This window comes from Ranitomeya variabilis, chromosome 1 (assembly GCF_051348905.1).
Source record: "Ranitomeya variabilis isolate aRanVar5 chromosome 1, aRanVar5.hap1, whole genome shotgun sequence".
Lineage (NCBI taxonomy): Eukaryota > Metazoa > Chordata > Amphibia > Anura > Dendrobatidae > Ranitomeya > Ranitomeya variabilis.
In genome coordinates, this window is record NC_135232.1 from 222125742 (window position 1) to 222146297 (window position 20556).

Here is a 20556-nt window from a genome sequence, read left to right on the forward strand (position 1 = left end):
TATGGGGTATCAGCGTACTCAGGACAAATTGGACAATAACTTTTGTGGTCCAATTTCTCCTGTTACCCTTGGGGGAAAAAAAATTGCGGGCTAAAACATCATTTTGTGGAAAGAAAAAATGATTTTTTAATTTTCACAGCGCTACATTCTAAACTTTAGTGAAACAACTGGGGGTTAAAAGTGCTTACCACACATCTAGATAAATTCCTTAGGGGGTCTTCTTTCCAAAATGGTGTCACTTGTGGGGGTTTCCACTGTTTAGGCACGTCAGGGGCTCTCCAAACACGACATGGGTTCCGATCTCAATTCCAGCCAATTTTGCATTGAAAAGTCAAATGGCGCTCCTTCCCTTCCGAGCTCTGCCATGCGCCCAAACAGTGGTTTATCCCCATATATGAAGTATCAGCGTACTCAGGACAAATTGCACAACAACTTTTGGGGTCCAATTTATCCTGCTACCCTTGGGAAAATAAAAAATTTGGGGCAAAAAGATCATTTTTTGTGAAAATTAATATTTTTTTTTACGGCTCTACATTATAAACTTCTGTGAAGCACTTGGAGGTTCAAAGTGCTCACCACACATCTAGATTAGTTCCTTAGAGGGTCTACTTTCCAAAATGGTGTCACTTGTGGGGGTTTCCACTGTTTAGGCACGTCCGGGGCTCTCCAAACACGACATGGGTTCCGATCTCAATTCCAGCCAATTTTGCATTGAAAAGTCAAATGGCGCTCCTTCCCTTCCGAGCTCTGCCATGCGCCCAAACAGTGGTTTATCCCCATATATGAAGTATCAGCGTACTCAGGACAAATTGCACAACAACTTTTGGGGTCCAATTTATCCTGCTACCCTTGGGAAAATAAAAAATTTTGGGCAAAAAGATCATTTTTTGTGAAAATTAATATTAGTTTTTTTTTTTTTACGGCTCTACATTATAAACTTCTGTGAAGCACTTGGAGGTTCAAAGTGCTCACCACACATCTAGATTAGTTCCTTAGAGGGTCTACTTTCCAAAATGGTGTCACTTGTGGGGGTTTCCACTGTTTAGGCACGTCAGGGGCTCTCCAAACACGACATGAGTTCCGATCTCAATTCCAGCCAATTTTGCATTGAAAAGTCAAATGGCGCTCCTTCCCTTCCGAGCTCTGCCATGTGCCCAATCAATGGTTTACCCCAACATGTGGGGTATCGGCGTACTCAGGACAAATTGTACAACAACTTTTTTGGTCCAATTTCTCCTGTTACCCTTGGTAAAATAAAACAAATTGGATCTGAAGTAAAAATTTTGTGAAAAAAAAGTTAAATGTTCAATTTTTTTTAAACATTCCAAAAATTCCTGTGAAGCACCTGAAGGGTTAATAAACTTTTTGAATGTGGTTTTGAGTACCTTGAGGGGTGCAGTTTTTAGAATGGTGTCACTTTTGGGCATTTTCTGTCATATAGACCCCTCAAAGTCACTTGTGAGGTGGTCCGTAAAAAAAATGGTTTTGCAAATTTTGTTGCAAAAATGAGAAATCGCTGGTCAACTTTTAACCCTTATAACTCCCTAACAAAAAAAAATTATGTTTCCAAAATTGTGCTGATGTAAAGCAGACATGTGGGAAATGTTGTTTATTAACTATATTATGTGATATAACTCTCTAATTTAAGGGCATAAAAACGAAAAATTCGAAAATTGCTAAATTTTCATAATTTTCGACAAATTTCTGTTTTTTTCACAAATAAATGCAAGTCATATCGAAGAAGTTTTACCACTATCATAAAGTACAATATGTCACGAGAAAACAATCTCAGAATCACCAGGATCCGTTGAAGCGTTTTAGAGTTATGACCTCATAAAGTGACAGTGGTCAGAATTGTAAAAATTGGCCGTGTCACTTAGGTGAAAACAGGCTTTGGGGTGAAGGGGTTAATATCAAGGAAAAGGAAAACTGTATCCAGTGCTGGCATGCGGAAAGGTCCTTCACTCATGCACTTAAAGGTTGGTATCTGAAGCCTTCTCTGAATCTCTGTTCCAAAAATATCCAATATGTTGCAGAGCAAATGGTGGTATAGGAGACGCTGTCCCGGCCGGTGACTAGCATACTCCCCCAGAGCTTGGTGACTGCCGTGAACAGGCAGTGGCGGCCGCGTGTGTATAGCTAAAGCCGACAAGGTGCAGGACCTTGTGTGACGTCACAGTCACGTGATGTGTACACGTGACCAGCTGAAAAGCTGCGGAGCTAAGGAGCTACGAATAGCACACAGGACCAACTAATCCTACGCGTTTCAGAGTCACTGACTCCTTCATCAGGGATCAACTAAGCAGCGCCGTATGGTTCATTTTTAGACGAATAAATACCCCAACTGCCGCCTTTAAAAGATGTACTGGTGGTCGTTAAGGGGTTAAAGGTATGTCAGTTAGCAAAAGTAAGGTCATGTTGATGAGTTGAGAATTTTGAGCAGATTCCAAACCTGTATCTTACCACAGTACTCTGGACAATGCATATAAAATATTTTCTCATTTACAAGTTATGGAAAAGATAAACATTTTATTGAACATACCTTGGTTTTAGAAGCCACAGCATTTTCACTAGTAAACCCAAAGATTGGCTCTATAAGGGTATGTTTCCACGGTCCGGATTGGCAGCGCTTTGGACGCAGTTCTGCCCAAAGCGCTGCCGGCTTTTGTACGCGTGGTGATTCCGCATGTGTTCATAGATCCATGTGGAATCACTGCACACTATACATAGGATGATGATAATTATCTTGTGGAGACTGAGCGTCTCTGCAAGATAAATAGGCATGCTGCAGTCTACAAAGACGCGTCACATGTCCGGTTACGCAGGGAAGCCGGAGGCGTCTGTGCACGCATAGTGGAGATGGGATTTCATAAAATCCCCTCCACTATGCTGTAACATCTGGCCGCTGCAGATTGGATGCTGCACAAGTACACAGGGTCCAATCCACAGCAAATACTGAATGTGGAAACATACCCTAAGACACAGCCCACAAGGGCTCTCTACTCTGTACCAATCTGTCACTGTTAGTTTGTCCATTGCAATTTATATTTGCATTTTGCATGTAACCCCTTTTCACATGTATGACATCATGGAATTAAAGGTGCTATCAAAATAACAATTAACTCCTAATGTGCATGTGGATATGCAATAATATTAGTGGCAGAAATTGGAGTTCCACCTGCCGATTTCTCATGCTGAATGTTCCTTGGGCAAATTCACATCAAGGCTTCTATTTCTAGAGATATGATTTTTTTTTAGAACTCCTCACAAAACGATGCCATTTTCACAGTCAAAACACAAACAAGTTAGCATAAAAACCCTTATCTTGAAATGTAAAAAGACACTTCGGTGATAGCCAGAGTTTCCCAATAGAATACTGGTTCCAGCAACCAATGAGAGCAGCTGGATTCCCTTGGTCAGTTTAGGGTTAGCAGTGATTAGTGTGGGCAGGTAGAATAAGGAGGATGGCTGGTGGAGCTGTCACTGGCATCACCTGGGCCACATGTTGGCTGTGCAGGTCACGTCCCTGCCACCAGCTGCGTTATCGCTGTTCTAGAACGTGGGGAGCACGGACAGGAATCCCGGGGGGCCATACCATTAACCCCTCTACCACCAGAGCGGAGAGCCCTGATCATTCACTGCTCCGGGGCCCCAGTGTAATCCCGGCTCCACAGCCCCGCCACCACGCACAGATGAATAACTTTCCCCGGGCACCGACCTGCTCCTGCTCGGAATCATACTCCTCCTCATCGTTGCTCAGGGAGAGGGCCATGGCTCGTCATCCGGGCCCAGTGTGACATGGAGCGGGGACACTGCAGACGGGCTGCACGGGCAGTGGAGGAGGAGGAGGGCTGAGCACACAGCGCGCACAAAGGGGAGGAGGGGAGCGCAGGCGCTGGGTATTCATGAGCTCGGCCCAGGAAAGGGTTTGCCACCTGCTGAGCACCAATCGGCGCCCAGTACAGAGCGCTGCCGGCACACAGAGGACAGGCAGGTATGTGCTCAGTGCTGTGCCACCAGGGTGTACAGCGCCGTGTACTGAGGGGATCACTGATACACACTGCCGGCAGCACAGAGGAAAGGCAGGTATGTGCTCAGTGCTGTGCCACCAGGGTGTACAGCGCCGTGTACTGAGGGGATCACTGATACACACTGCCGGCACACAGAGGACAGGCAGGTATGTGCTCGGTGCTGTGCCACCAGGGTATACAGCGCCGTGTACTGAGGGGATCACTGATACACACTGCCGGCAGCACAGAGGAAAGGCAGGTATGTGCTCAGTGCTGTGCCACCAGGATATACAGCGCCGTGTACTGAGGGGATCACCGATACACACTGCCGGCAGCACAGAGGACAGGCAGGTATGTGCTCGGTGCTGTGCCGCCAGGGTATACAGCGCCGTGTACTGAGGGGATCACTGATACACACTGCCGGCAGCACAGAGGACAGGCAGGTATGTGCTCGGTGCTGTGCCGCCAGGGTATACAGCGCCGTGTACTGAGGGGATCACTGATACACACTGCCGGCAGCACAGAGGAAAGGCAGGTATGTGCTCAGTGCTGTGCCACCAGGGTATACAGCGCCGTGTACTGAGGGGATCACTGATACACACTGCCGGCACACAGAGGACAGGCAGGTATGTGCTCGGTGCTGTGCCACCAGGATATACAGCGCCGTGTACTGAGGGGATCACCGATACACACTGCCGGCACACAGAGGAAAGGCAGGTATGTGCTCAGTGCTGTGCCACCAGGGTATACAGCGCCGTGTACTGAGGGGATCACTGATACACACTGCCGGCACACAGAGGAAAGGCAGGTATGTGCTCAGTGCTGTGCCACCAGGGTATACAGCGCCGTGTACTGAGGGGATCACTGATACACACTGCCGGCAGCACAGAGGAAAGGCAGGTATGTGCTCAGTGCTGTGCCACCAGGATATACAGCGCCGTGTACTGAGGGGATCACCGATACACACTGCCGGCACACAGAGGAAAGGCAGGTATGTGCTCAGTGCTGTGCCACCAGGGTATACAGCGCCGTGTACTGAGGGGATCACTGATACACACTGCCGGCAGCACAGAGGAAAGGCAGGTATGTGCTCAGTGCTGTGCCACCAGGATATACAGCGCCGTGTACTGAGGGGATCACCGATACACACTGCCGGCACACAGAGGAAAGGCAGGTATGTGCTCAGTGCTGTGCCACCAGGGTATACAGCGCCGTGTACTGAGGGGATCACTGATACACACTGCCGGCACACAGAGGAAAGGCAGGTATGTGCTCAGTGCTGTGCCACCAGGGTATACAGCGCCGTGTACTGAGGGGATCACTGATACACACTGCCGGCACACAGAGGAAAGGCAGGTATGTGCTCAGTGCTGTGCCACCAGGGTGTACAGCGCCGTGTACTGAGGGGATCACTGATACACACTGCCGGCAGCACAGAGGAAAGGCAGGTATGTGCTCGGTGCTGTGCCACCAGGGTGTACAGCGCCGTGTACTGAGGGGATCACTGATACACACTGCCGGCACACAGAGGAAAGGCAGGTATGTGCTCGGTGCTGTGCCACCAGGGTATACAGCGCCGTGTACTGAGGGGATCACTGATACACACTGCCGGCAGCACAGAGGAAAGGCAGGTATGTGCTCGGTGCTGTGCCACCAGGGTATACAGCGCCGTGTACTGAGGGGATCACTGATACACACTGCCGGCAGCACACAGAGGAAAGGCAGGTATGTGCTCGGTGCTGTGCCACCAGGGTATACAGCGCCGTGTACTGAGGGGATCACTGATACACACTGCCGGCACACAGAGGAAAGGCAGGTATGTGCTCGGTGCTGTGCCACCAGGGTATACAGCGCCGTGTACTGAGGGGATCACTGATACACACTGCCGGCAGCACAGAGGAAAGGCAGGTATGTGCTCGGTGCTGTGCCACCAGGGTATACAGCGCCGTGTACTGAGGGGATCACTGATACACACTGCCGGCACACAGAGGAAAGGCAGGTATGTGCTCAGTGCTGTGCCACCAGGGTATACAGCGCCGTGTACTGAGGGGATCACTGATACACACTGCCGGCACACAGAGGAAAGGCAGGTATGTGCTCAGTGCTGTGCCACCAGGGTATACAGCGCCGTGTACTGAGGGGATCACTGATACACACTGCCGGCAGCACAGAGGAAAGGCAGGTATGTGCTCGGTGCTGTGCCACCAGGGTATACAGCGCCGTGTACTGAGGGGATCACTGATACACACTGCCGGCAGCACAGAGGAAAGGCAGGTATGTGCTCGGTGCTGTGCCACCAGGGTATACAGCGCCGTGTACTGAGGGGATCACTGATACACACTGCCGGCAGCACAGAGGAAAGGCAGGTATGTGCTCGGTGCTGTGCCACCAGGGTATACAGCGCCGTGTACTGAGGGGATCACTGATACACACTGCCGGCAGCACAGAGGAAAGGCAGGTATGTGCTCGGTGCTGTGCCACCAGGGTATACAGCGCCGTGTACTGAGGGGATCACTGATACACACTGCCGGCAGCACAGAGGAAAGGCAGGTATGTGCTCGGTGCTGTGCCACCAGGGTATACAGCGCCGTGTACTGAGGGGGGATCGCTGATACACTGCCACAGGTATGTGCTCAGTGCTGTGCCAGCAGGGTATACAGCGCCGTGTACTGAGGGGATCACGGATACACACTGCTAGCAGCACAGAGGAAAGGCAGGTATGTGCTCGGTGCTGTGCCACCAGGGTATACAGCGCCGTGTACTGAGGGGGGATCGCTGATACACTGCCAGCAGCACACAGGAAAGGCAGGTATGTGCTCGGTGCTGTGCCACCAGGGTATACAGCGCCGTGTACTGAGGGGATCACTGATACACACTGCCGGCACACAGAGGAAAGGCAGGTATGTGCTCGGTGCTGTGCCACCAGGGTATACAGCGCCGTGTACTGAGGGGATCACTGATACACACTGCCGGCACACAGAGGAAATGTGCTCGGTGCTGTGCCACCAGGGTATACAGCGCTGTGTACTGAGGGGATCACGGATACACACTGCTAGCAGCACAGAGGAAAGGCAGGTATGTGCTCGGTGCTGTGCCACCAGGGTATACAGCGCCGTGTACGGAGGGGATCACTGATACACACTGCCAGCAGCACACAGGAAAGGCAGGTATGTGCTCGGTGCTGTGCCACCAGGGTATACAGCGCCGTGTACTGAGGGGATCACTGATACACACTGCCGGCAGCACACAGGAAAGGCAGGTATGTGCTCGGTGCTGTGCCACCAGGGTATACAGCGCCGTGTACTGAGGGGGGATCACTGATACACTGCCAGCAGCACACAGGAAAGGCAGGTATGTGCTCGGTGCTGTGCCACCAGGGTATACAGCGCCGTGTACTGAGGGGGGATCGCTGATACACTGCCAGCAGCACACAGGAAAGGCAGGTATGTGCTCGGTGCTGTGCCACCAGGGTATACAGCGCCGTGTACTGAGGGGGGATCGCTGATACACTGCCAGCAGCACACAGGAAAGGCAGGTATGTGCTCGGTGCTGTGCCACCAGGGTATACAGCGCCGTGTACTGAGGGGATCACTGATACACACTGCCGGCACACAGAGGAAAGGCAGGTATGTGCTCGGTGCTGTGCCACCAGGGTATACAGCGCCGTGTACTGAGGGGGGATCGCTGATACACTGCCAGCAGCACACAGGAAAGGCAGGTATGTGCTCGGTGCTGTGCCACCAGGGTATACAGCGCCGTGTACTGAGGGGATCACTGATACACACTGCCGGCACACAGAGGAAAGGCAGGTATGTGCTCGGTGCTGTGCCACCAGGGTATACAGCGCCGTGTACTGAGGGGATCACTGATACACACTGCTGGCACACAGAGGAAATGTGCTCGGTGCTGTGCCACCAGGGTATACAGCGCTGTGTACTGAGGGGATCACGGATACACACTGCTAGCAGCACAGAGGAAAGGCAGGTATGTGCTCGGTGCTGTGCCACCAGGGTATACAGCGCCGTGTACTGAGGGGATCACTGATACACACTGCCAGCAGCACACAGGAAAGGCAGGTATGTGCTCAGTGCTGTGCCACCAGGGTATACAGCGCCGTGTACTGAGGGGATCACTGATACACACTGCCGGCAGAGACCTAGAACAGGGCCAGGAATGGATACAATGCGTGCACTCCGCTGGATAACCCCAGAGCGGCCCCTTCCTTATAATGTCAGCTGCAATGGGCAGCCTGGGAAATGGGGGCACTGCGCCCTGTCCATCACTGCAGGCCACAGGCTAGAGGCGCAGCAGCTGCCTGGCATCTTACAGTAGGTCCTGCCATTGTGTAGAGGGGAAAATGGATGGAGTTCCTGCCTCCTAAATCTGCAGCATGGTATTTTTTGGTGCAGATTTTCCCCTTGAGTTGAACATATATTTGTTGCAGTTTTGCTTCAGATTGTCTGTGTATCTGCATTAAAATCTGCAACCCCTGGGTGAAAAAGAAAGCAAAAACCAACCCATCACAGTACTTTCCTACCCTGGTGCTCGTGAGAACGCTCCTTTTACAAAGTTTCAGTTATAAAATGGTAAATACCCATTGCAGTAGTCCAGGCAGTTTGTCGCCCCAAATCCCCAACGCAAGTTTCGCTTTTGTTGCTTCCTCAGGGAGACGCCCTTTTATAATGGAAACTTCATATTGGCCTAATAAAGGGGTGGGAAACCTTTTTTTTTCTGCCAAGGTCCATTTGTATATTTATACCATCCTTCGTGGGCCGTACAAATTTCGCGCCATCTCCACCCACAAAGTAAGTCCTGACGCTGGCACTGGTGTCAGGATGTAATCTTTCATTGCATGCGCCTGAGAGTTCAGTACTGAACACTGAGTGCACAAACTCACAGAGCAAGAAGGAATTAATAGTCTGGAGGCCATCAAAAGACAGCTGCCGACCCAGGCACTGCAATCAGAGGCAATCTGCCTAGGGACGGGTAAAAGGTCAACGGGGCCAGAGTTTCCCCACTCCCTGGTCAAATATGATTAAAGGGACTTATCTACAGTATTCTGTAATGCTGTAGATAATCCCCCGATGTATCCTGAAAGATGAGAAAAAGAGGTTACATTATACTCACCCAGTGGCGGTCCCGCTGCGCTCCGGTCCGATGGGCGTCGCGGTCCAGTCCAGGGCCTCCCAACTTCTTATGATGACGTCCTCTTGTCTTCACGCTGCGGCTCTGACGCACTTTGTCTGCCCTGTTGAAGGCAGAGCAAAGTCCTGCAGTGCGCAGGTGCTGGGAACGGTCAGAGAGGCTCAGCGCCTGCGCACTGCAGTACTTTGCTCTGCCCTCAACAGGGCAGACAAAGTGTGCCGGAGCCGCAGCGTGAAGACAAGAAGAGGACGTCATCCTAAGAAGATGGGAGGCCCCGGACTGGACCGCGACACCCATAGCACCGGAGCGCAGCGGGACCGCCCCTGGGTGAGTATAATGTAACCTCTTTTTCTCATCTTTCAGGATACATCGGGGGATTATCTACAGCATTACAGAATGCTGTAGATAAGCCCCTGATGCTGGTGGGCTTAGCTCATCTTCGATTTTGGGGGTGACAGGTTCCCTTTAAGACGCATGTCTCCTCAGCAACTGATAATCGCCAATGTCTTACTGCATAACACAGCTAGCAGCATGGAGAAATATTAGTTTATTAGCATTGGTTTCTGTCATACATACATTTCCTTCTTCAGGAACACGCTATTCTGACTCATATGACGATTAACAAGGTTATATTTTCTCCTTTGACATAATTAATTAATTGTACCCAGGCTTTAGTCTTGGCCCTATTTTCCAGGATTTTTTCACTGCCATAAATAAATATTTACTATTTTATGCACATTATATAGCACCATTAACTCCCCAGCACTTTACAGATATTATCACCACTGTCCCCATTGTGGTTCACAATCTAAATTATGTCTTTGGAGTGTGGGAGGAAACCCACGTAAACACGGGGACAACATACAAACTCATTGAAGATGTTGTTCTTGGTTGCATTTGAACCCCAACACTGCCAGGCTGCAGTGCTAACAACTGGGCCACCGTGCTGCCCCATATACCCACTTACCGCCATTGTATGTTTTTTGGTATAAAACAAAAAACACTTTGTACATTAACCCCTTTTCCCCTAAGGCTATGTGCACATGTTCAGGATTTCTTGCAGAAATTTCCTGAGCAAAACAGGACATTTTCTGCAAGAAATCCGCATGCGCTTTTGGTGCGTTTTTTTTTCAGATTTTTCCGGAGTTTCCCAATGCAATAATATAGTGGGAAATCCGCAAAATTAATGAACATGCTGCGTTTTTTTTACCGCGATGCGTTTTTTTTGCGGAAAAAAACGCATCATGTGCACAAAAATTGCGGAATGCATTCTAAATGATGGGTTGCATAATGTATGCTTTTTTTGCGTTTTTATAGCAAAAAAAACGCAAAAAATCTGCAACGTGTGCACACAGCCTAAGGGTGGTTTGCACATTAATGACCGGGCCAATTATTACAATTCTGACCACTGTCCCTTTATGAGGTAATAAGGAGATTTTTGTGTACTCACCGTAAAATCTCTTTCTCCGAGTCAATCATTGGGGGACACAGGACGAATGGGTGTTATGCTGCTGCCACCAGGAGGACACTAAGTTAAACACACACAAAAGATTAACTCCTCCCCTGCAGTATACACCCACGGCTGGACAATCCGGAGCCAGTTCGGTAACAAAGCAGTAGGAGTAAACCAGTTAAAAACAGAAAACATGTTATAGTCAAAAACACAGACTGAAAAGAATAACCAAGCCAAACTAGGCTAACAGGGAGGGTGCTGTGTCCCCCAATGATTGACTCGGAGAAAGAGATTTTACGGTGAGTACACAAAAATCTCCTTTTCTCCTACGTATCATTGGGGGACACAGGACGAATGGGACGTCCCAAAGCAGTCCCTGGGTGGGCAACAAGAAGTTATAAATGCTGTGCGTGCCTACGAGCTACAGATGAGACACTGCCGCCTGTAGGATTCGCCTACCGACGGACGCGTCTGCCGAGGCCTGAGAGTGCACATGGTAGTGCTTCGTGAACGTATGTAGGCTGGACCATGTGGCAGCCTTACAGACCTGTGCTGCCGATGCCTGATGCCGGATGGCCCAGGACGCGCCGACTGACCGGGTAGAATGAGCCTTGATCCCCGGAGGTGCGGCGTGACCCTTGACACGGTAGGACTCTTGGATGGCGGAACGAATCCACTTGGCAATGGAGGCCTTGGAAGCGGGTAGACCCTTCCGTGGCCCTTCCGGAAGAACGAACAAGGCGTCTGACCTACGGAGAGACGCAGTTCTGGAGACATAACGTCTGAGACCCCTCACTAGGTCCAGAGTGTGGAGCGCCCTTTCCGTGCGGTGAGAAGGAGCAGGGCACAGTGAGGGAAGAACAATCTCCTCATTAAGATGGAATGAGGAAACGACCTTCGGAAGAAAAGTCGGACATGTCCGTAGAACTACCTTGTCCTGGTGGAACACGAGGAAAGGAGGTTGGCAAGACAGGGCTGCTAGCTCAGAGACACGTCTAATAGACGTGACAGCCACGAGAAAGGCAATCTTCCACGATAAGAACCGCAAGGACACTTCTTGCAAGGGTTCAAAGGGTGGCTCTTGAAGAGCACAGAGGACCAGATTCAGATCCCATGGTTCCAAGGGCATCTTGTAAGGTGGAACCATATGAGAAACTCCCTGGATGAAAGTCTTGACTTGCAATTTGTTTGCAATCCTTCTCTGGAAAAGAACCGAGAGAGCAGAAATTTGGCCCTTAAGAGAGCTGAGAGCAAGGCCCAAGTCTACGCCTGATTGGAGGAATTCCAAAATGTGAGGAATAGAAAATTGGAGGGGAGACCGACCCCGATCTCTGCACCAGGCGAAGTAAGCCTTCCAGGCGCGGTGGTAGATGCGCATGGAGGAAGGCTTGCGTGCGCGGAGCATGGTAGATATAACCGTCTGGGGCAAACCCTTCTGCCTCAGTACCCAGGACTCAACGGCCACGCCGTTAAAGATAGGGCCTCTGAGTTCGGGTGGTAAATGGGCCCTTGAGACAGAAGGTCTGCGCGACTTGGCAGCCTCCAGGGTACGTCTGAGACCAGTTGCACCATCTCGGCGTACCACGTCCTGCGCGGCCAGTCCGGGGCGATGAGAATTACTGGAATCCGTTCTGCCCTGATCTTCCTGATTACCTTTGCCAGAAGAGGAATTGGGGGAAAAATGTATGGGAGTCTGAAACCCTGCCATGAGAGGACTAGAGCGTCGGCTCCGAAGGCTGAGGGGTCGTGAGACCTGGCCATGAAGACGGGAACCTGGCAATTGAGGCGAGATGCCATCAGGTCCACGTCCGGAGTCCCCCAACGAGAGCATATCTGGTGAAAGACTGCGGGATGGAGAGACCACTCTCCGGGATCGAGGCTGTGGCGACTTAGAAAGTCCGCTTCCCAGTTTTCCACGCCCGGGATGTAAACTGCTGATAGTATGGAGTGGTTGGTCTCGGCCCAGCGGAGAATGAGCGATACCTCGACCATGGCCGCCTTGCTGCGAGTGCCCCCTTGCCGGTTGATGTAGGCTACCGCAGTGGCGTTGTCGGACTGGACTCTGACCGCGCGGCCGGAAAGAAACGGCTGAAACTGGCGGAGTGCCAGTCGGATTGCCCGAATCTCTAGGATGTTGATGGGCAGCTGGGATTCCTGCGGGGACCAGCGACCCTGAGTCGAGTGGCATCGGAACACAGCGCCCCAGCCGAAGAGACTGGCGTCCGTTGTGACGACCAACCAGTGCACCGGAAGAAAGGACTTCCCCCGAGTCAGGGAGGACCTCTTGGTCCACCACCTGAGGGACTGCCTGATTGAGCGAGAGAGCAGGAGACGGCGGTCTAGCGAGGCAGGATTCCTGTCCCATACTGCTAGAAGGGCGTGCTGTAGGGGACGGAGGTGAAATACCGCAAAGGGCACTGCCTCCATTGCCGCCACCATCCTGCCGAGAACCCTCATGGAGAAACGTAGGGAGTGAGGGAGAGGTTGGGTAAGCTTTCGGACTTCTCTCTGCAGAGTGGATACCTTTTCCGGAGGTAGAAGTACTAGACCCCGAGAGGAATCTAGGATCATCCCCAGGTAGGATATGGTTTGAGCCGGGACTGGAGAAGATTTTTTGAAATTGATCTTCCAACCCAGGCGCAAAAAGGTATTTATCGTGACGTCTACTGCTTCTGAGCAGGACCGAAAAGAGGGACCCTTTATGAGAATGTCGTCCAAGTAGGGCAACACCACTATACCTCGAGCATGGAGAATGGCCACGGCAGCTGCCATGACCTTGGTGAATACCCGAGGGGCAGTGGCAAGCCCGAAGGGTAGGGCGACAAACTGAAAATGGTGTCCCTGGACCGCGAAGCGGAGGAACCGCTGATGAGACGGTAGGATGGGGATGTGCAGATAAGCGTCCTGCACATCTAGAGATGCAAGAAACTCGCCCTCTTCCAGAGAGGCAATCACCGAGCGGAGGGACTCCATACGGAAATGATGTACGCGTACGTACCTGTTGAGAAGTTTGAGGTCTAGTATTGGACGTACTGAGCCGTCCTTTTTTGGTACGATGAAAAGGTTGGAATAAAAACCTTGGTACCACTCGTTCTGAGGTACCGGGATGATGACCCCATCTTCCCATAGCGACCTTATAGCCTGGAAATACTGACCGACCCTTGCCCTGGGAGGGGGGGACTGGAAGAAACGAGGCGGGGGAAGAGAGACAAACTCTATCCTGTAACCGTAGGACACTAGGTCGCGGACCCATCGGTCGGAAACTACCGAGAGCCACGCGTCCCGAAAGAAAAGTAGGCGGCCGCCTACTTTGTCGGTGTCCTTCGGTGTTTGCCAAAAGTCATTGAGGTGGGGACCTGCCAGGTCTGGGCCCTCGGGATCCCTGTTGTCTGGGTCTGCCTCTCCAAGTGGGAGAAGGCTTGTAAGACGGCTGGGAGGCTCTGTCCTTGCGCTGACCTCTCCCGACGCCAGGTGGCGCGGAGGAGGGATTGGACCAATTGGAGCCGAAACGGAAATATCGGCCTCGGCCCTGTTGATTGCGAAAGGGGCGAAAAGTACGTTGCTGGGGAAGAAATTTGCTCTTTCCTCCTGTGGAGTCTGCGATTATTTTGTCTAGTTTATCCCCAAATAGACGTTCGCCCTGGTATGGAAGAGACGTGAGGGATTTCTTGGATCCCGAGTCCGCTTTCCAGTCCCTGAGCCAAAGGGATCTGCGGATCGTGACAGCATTGGCCGCTGCCTGTGAGGCACAGTTGGCCGCGTCTAAGGACGCGGAAACTACAAAGTCCCCCGCTCTGGCGATCTGAGTGGCCAGGTGTGAAATTTCTGGGGGTAAGTCGGCCCGTAGTGCCGTAGAGGATAAAGACTCTGCCCAATGGGACATGGCTTTTGCGACCCACGTGATGGCAAAAGAGGGAAAGAGAGAAGCCGAGGAGGCTTCAAAAGCCGAGCGAGCCATCTGGTCAATTTGTCTATCAGTGGGATGCTTGATGGACGCACCCTCGGAGGAGGATAGAACCGCCTTGGTGGCTAGCCGCGACACTGGCGGGTCCACGGAGGGTGACTGAGACCACTCCTTAGTTAGGTCCTGAGCGAACGGATACTTTGATTGCATAGCCTTCTGACCTGAGAAACGTTTATCCGGACGGACTCTATGTTGATCTACAATATCCTTGAACTGAGGGTGCGTAGGAAAAAATTTATGAGCCTTTGTGGCTCGCCCAAATGACACGGGATGAGCCGCCTTGGACGGGATTTCATCCTCTAACTGAAGCGTCTGACTAACAGAATCTATAAGAGAATCTAGAGTCTCTTGATCGTGACGATACTCTGGAGAACAGGACGCGTCGGATGCGTCATCCAGGAGGGATTCCCTGCTATGAGTCGGGGAAGAGTGACGAGAGACATCGCTCTCTGAGTTTGAGGGCTGATCACGGACCGGAGACATTACTCTGGACCTTTTCTTGGATGAGTGAGGGCTTCTAGAAACAGTACGACCTCTAGACCGGGAAGGGTTCTTAGACCGCGTTACAACCTCCGTGGAAGTTCCCTGAGTAAGGGACGGGTCACGGAGGGACTGTATCGTCCTTTCCAAAGATGCCACAGAGCGAGCGAGGGAGGACGCCCATGCGGGGGTACTAGGCTCGGTACATTCCGGGTCAGAGGCCGGAGTATCCTGTGCCGCAGGCGTTTCGCAGGCGGAGCACAGCGGGGTAGTGTGACCTCGGGGCAGAGATATCTTGCAGGAGGTGCACACAGCAAAAATAACAGAGTGGGTCTTTCCAGTCTGTTTATGCCTAGACTGTGACATGTTTCTGATTAAATGAGCGTACTGGCAGGGGGGGAGACAATCCTATTGGGTGCGTCTCACCTAAGTTCTGCGGTGGCTGGCAGGGAGATCCTCCTGTGCGCTGCGGTGCTGCAGAGCCGTCAGCGCACTTCCTGATCCAAGATGGCCGCCGAGATGTGAGAAGGGCGCTTCTCGGGAGCGAGAAGCGCCCAGGGAGGGGGCGTGTCGTGGGCGGGCGGCGGCGTGCTTGTAGGCGGGCGCTAGTCCGGCCCGGGCCTGGGCGCCGCCGAGCCCCCACAGAGGAATAACGCTGCCCCGCGGCTGCAGAGCCGCACGCTGCCCCGCGGTTGCAGAGCCTCACGCTGTCCCGCGGCTGCAGAGCCGCACGCTGCCCCGCGGCTGCAGAGCCGCACGCTGCCCCGCGGCTGCAGAGCCGCACGCTGCCCCGCGGCTGCAGAGCCGCATTGGAAGAGAGTAAGGGGGCCCCCCCTGCTGCCAGCTCGTCGGTCCCCGCACTTACCTTGTGCGATGGGACCGATGCTCCATCCACCTTCACCTTGATAGGGAGAGGGTGGAGAGCTACTGCCGCCATGTGTCAACCGCTATATACAGTGGTGATGCAGTGGACGGCTGCACGGACGCCCTGTCAATCTGTCCGGCTGTGCCCTGGCTCCAGGAGACTTAGGTGGATGATTAGTCCCCATGGTCGCCTGAAAAGGAGGGAGGGAGATCGGAACGCTAGGGAACCGTCGCCACACTGAAAGGTGAGCCAGGGCTGGCATCCATCGTCGCGGGAAAGGATACAGGAGGAACGCTCCGTGTACTTGCCCGTTGTTGGTGCGGGAGAGATCAGGGCTGAAAATTTGCCTGTCGCTCCCTTCTCTCCGTTAAATCAAAAAGAAAAATTGGTGGGGTCCTGAGGACCCAAGTGCCTCCTGAGACACTAAGTAAGAACTGGCTCCGGATTGTCCAGCCGTGGGTGTATACTGCAGGGGAGGAGTTAATCTTTTGTGTGTGTTTAACTTAGTGTCCTCCTGGTGGCAGCAGCATAACACCCATTCGTCCTGTGTCCCCCAATGATACGTAGGAGAAAACTCTGGAATGCTTGTTGGATCCCGGTGATTCTGACAATGTTTTCTTGTGACATATAATACTTAATGATAGTGGTAAAATTTCTTTGATAAGACTTTGCGTTTATTTGTGAAAAAAAAACGGAAACTTGGCAAAAATTTAGAAAATTTTGCAATTTTCCAACTTTGAATTTTCATGCCCTTAAATTACAGAGATATGTCACACAAAATACTTAATAAATAACATTTCCCACATGTCTACTTTACATCAGCACAATTTTCGAACATTTTTTTGTTAGGAAGTTATAAGGCTTAAAAGTTGAACAGCGATTTCTCATTTTTACACTTTTTTTTTTTTTTCTTTTTTAGGGACCATGTCACATTTGAAGTCACTTTGAGAGGTTTATATGATAGAAAATAACCAAGTGTGACACCATTCTAAAAACTGCACCCTTCAAGGTGCTGAAAACCACATTCAAGAAGTCTATTAACCATTCAGGTGCTTCACAGGAATTTGTGGAATGTTAAAAAAAATAATAATTATTATTTATTTATTTTTTTTAACAAAGTTTACGTCAAATTCAAATTTGTTATTTTCCCAAGGGTTACAGGAGAAATTGAACCACAAAAGTTGTTGTACAATTTGTCCTGAGTACGCTGGTACCCCATATGTGAGGGTAAACCACTGTTTCGGCGCATGGCAGAGCTTGGAAGGGAATGTGCGCCGTTTGACCTTTGCCATGCAAAATTGGCTGGAATCGAGACTGGACGCCATGTCGCGTTTGGAGAGCCCCTGATGTGCCTAAACAGTGGAAACCCCCCACAAGTGACACCATTTTGGAAACTAGACCCCCCCAAGGAACTTATCTAGATGTGTGTTGAGCACTTTGAAGCCCCAGGTGCTTCAAAGAAGTTTATAACGTTGAGCCGTGAAAATAATAAAATCACTTTTTCCCCCTCACAAAAATGTTGTTATTTTGGCTCCAGATTTTGCATTTTCATAAGTATACCGATACCCCATATGTAGGGGAATACTACTTTTGAGGCACATAGCAAAGCTCAGAAGGGGCCATGTGCTTGACAGCAGAGGGGACTATAGAGAGAGAGGTGGGAGGGGCTATGTGCGTGCCGGCGGGTGGGCATATAGTGACCAGGGTGAGGGGCAATGTGCGTGCCAGCAAGGGGGTCATATAGTGACCAGGGGGCATATGCAGGATGGGATGGGGGTGGCTATGTGCCAGCACAAGGGGCAATGTGCCAATGTACTAGCAGCACAGGGAGGGGGCCATGTGCCAGCAGCACGGAGGGGGCCATGTGCCAGCAGCACAGGGGGGGCCATGTGCCAGCAGCACAGGGGGGGCCATGTGCCAGCAGCACAGGGGGGGCCATGTGCCAGCAACACAGGGGGGGCCATGTGCCAGCAGCACAGGGGGGGCCATGTGCCAGCAGCACAGGGGGGGCCATGTGCCAGCAGCACAGGGGGGGCCATGTGCCAGCAGCACAGGGGGGGCCATGTGCCAGCAGCACAGGGGGGGCCATGTGCCAGCAGCACAGGGGGGGCCATGTGCCAGCAGCACAGGGGGGGCCATGTGCCAGCAGCACAGGGGGGGCCATGTGCCAGCAGCACAGGGGGGGCCATGTGCCAGCAGCACAGGGGGGGCCATGTGCCAGCAGCACAGGGGGGGCCATGTGCCAGGATGGGGGGGCATATATATGATTTGTAAAACGGACACTGGCATTATGGAACAGACCCCCATTTAACATAAAAAAAAAAGTTTTCAACAAAAAATACGGTATATATTGAGATATATATATATATATATTTCATTCAATTATTTAAAACTATTTTGCAACTTTTTTACTTTGTCTCACTATGGGACTATCATTTTGTGCAGGCTGATCGCTTCCATAGCATGGAGATGAAGCAGCATCTGAATGCTATAGAAACTGTCAGCTCTGCACTGACAGACAGACTTGCATGCACTGCGCATGATCAGCAAGTTTCTTAGCTCTGGTGACCCGGATGTCGTCAAGATGACATCGGGTCACCATGGCAATGATCGGGACCCCACATCACGCCGTAGGGTCTCCGATCCTAAGGCAGAGGGGCTGTCAGCCCTCTGTCAGCTTCCGAAATGTTCCGATCCTGTTCGATCGCAGCACTTCGGGGGTTAAAGTGCCGGGATTGGTCTGTGACAGCTCCTGGCACCTACTGCTGGGTGCCAGCTGTCAGAATCCGCTAACACCCGGCGGCAATCGCCCGCACACCCCTGTGTGCGCAGGCGATCGTGATAACGTAATATAACGTCTTTCGTCAAATAGGCACAGGTCACGCGGACGGAATATTACGTCCAATGTCAGAAAGGGGTTAAGTAAAATGTAATATTTTTATAGCTGCATAGACTCTTGTTTTGCATATTTAATTGGGTCGCTAAACAAATTATTATTATTTAGAAATATGTTGGACTGGAATATGTTAAAAATTGGCAAATTGCCGCATGATTATGTCCCATAATTATGTGTTCCCAAAAACAACCGATCCTACAATATACGCACATCCAGATAAATAGAATACCGAAAGAAATAATGGAAACCAGTGCAACCTAATAAAGATGCATAAAAATTAGTCATCTGCGAACCTGCTCAGATAATGTGCTATCCGAGCATGCTCGTGTGCCAACAGAGTCTTGGGTGTCCTCAAATAATGTGTCTCGCGGCGGTTTGACAGCCGCAACACATGCAGGGATTGCCTACAAACAGGAAGCAAATTGTTAGAACACAAGCATGCTGTGATGATACCTTATCCAAGCACATTTATTCATCACTAATAAAATACATTTTGGTGGGTTTTTTAAATCATAAAAACATCATTAAAATTATAATTTTATGGGGATAAAGTACCAATAAGTACCACACCACACAGCTAGGGGGCAAAAAGTTGCATAAAGGAATTCACTACTGCATGTAACCACCATTAAACAAATCATCTACTAGCATAATAAGGTATAACAGTTTATGAAAGTCCTTTGATAAATATAAGACGATAAGTGGAGATACAATGGGATCAAGAGTTGTGATTAACAAAGAAATTTATACTGACAGTCCAAAAAAGATTACCGTAGTTACATATGATCATGGGTATATAATAAATCAAAGACAATAATGAGAGAAAACCTTATTATAAAAAGACATGTGCAGAGATCAAGTAGAAGGCCACGTTCACACTTTGCGGCCTGCTCTGCGGGATAATCCCGCAGCGGAATTGATAAATCTGCAGGGCAAAACCGCTGCGGTTATCCCTGCAGATTTATCGCGGTTTGTTCCGCGGTTTCTGCTGCGGGTTTCCGCCTATACTATTGATGCTGCATATGCAGCAATATGCAGCATCAATAGTAATGTAAAAAATAATAAAAATTGGTTATACTCACCCTCCGATGTCCGGATCTCCTCGGTGCTGCAGACGGCTGTGCCGACAAGGACCTTTGTGACGTCACGGCCATGTGACCGCGGCGTCATCACGGTCATGTGACCGCGACGTCACCGCAGGTCCTGCTCCCACAGCAACTGAGACCGGACGCCGCGGGCAGTGCTGAGAGGTGAGTATAGCATCATTTTTTATTTTAATTCTTTTTTTTACACCAAAATATGGTTCCCAGGGCCTGGAGGAGAGTCTCCCCTCCTCCACCCCAGGTACCATCTGCACATTATCCGCTTAACTTCCCGCAACGTGGGCACAGCCCCATGCGGAAAGTGAGTGGATCAATGCATTTCTATGGGTGCAGAATCGCTGCGATTCTGCACCAAGGAGTGACATGCTCCTTTTTTTCCCGCAGAAAAGCCGCGCGGCTTTTTCCGCGGAAATCCGCAGCGTGGGCACAGCGGGTTTTGTTTTCCATAGGGTAACATTGTACTGTACCCTGCATGGAAAACTGCTGCGGATCCGCAGTGTCAAATCCGCTGCGGATTCGCCGCAAAACCCGCAAAGTGTGAACGTAGCCGAAAGCAAGTATGGCATATAGTGAAGTCACAAAAAATTAACAATCAAAAATGCCTGCAAGCAGTTATCTGGCCAGTCAGAAGGATAATAAA

At 50.9% G+C, this 20556-nt stretch overlaps 1 protein-coding gene across 9 annotated transcripts in view; it reads right to left on the reverse strand.

Moving 5' to 3' along the window:
• Positions 1-20556, reverse strand: part of KDM2B (lysine demethylase 2B) — a 292449-nt gene that overhangs the window by 83471 nt on the left and 188422 nt on the right. The gene's annotated exons all lie outside the window — the stretch shown is intronic.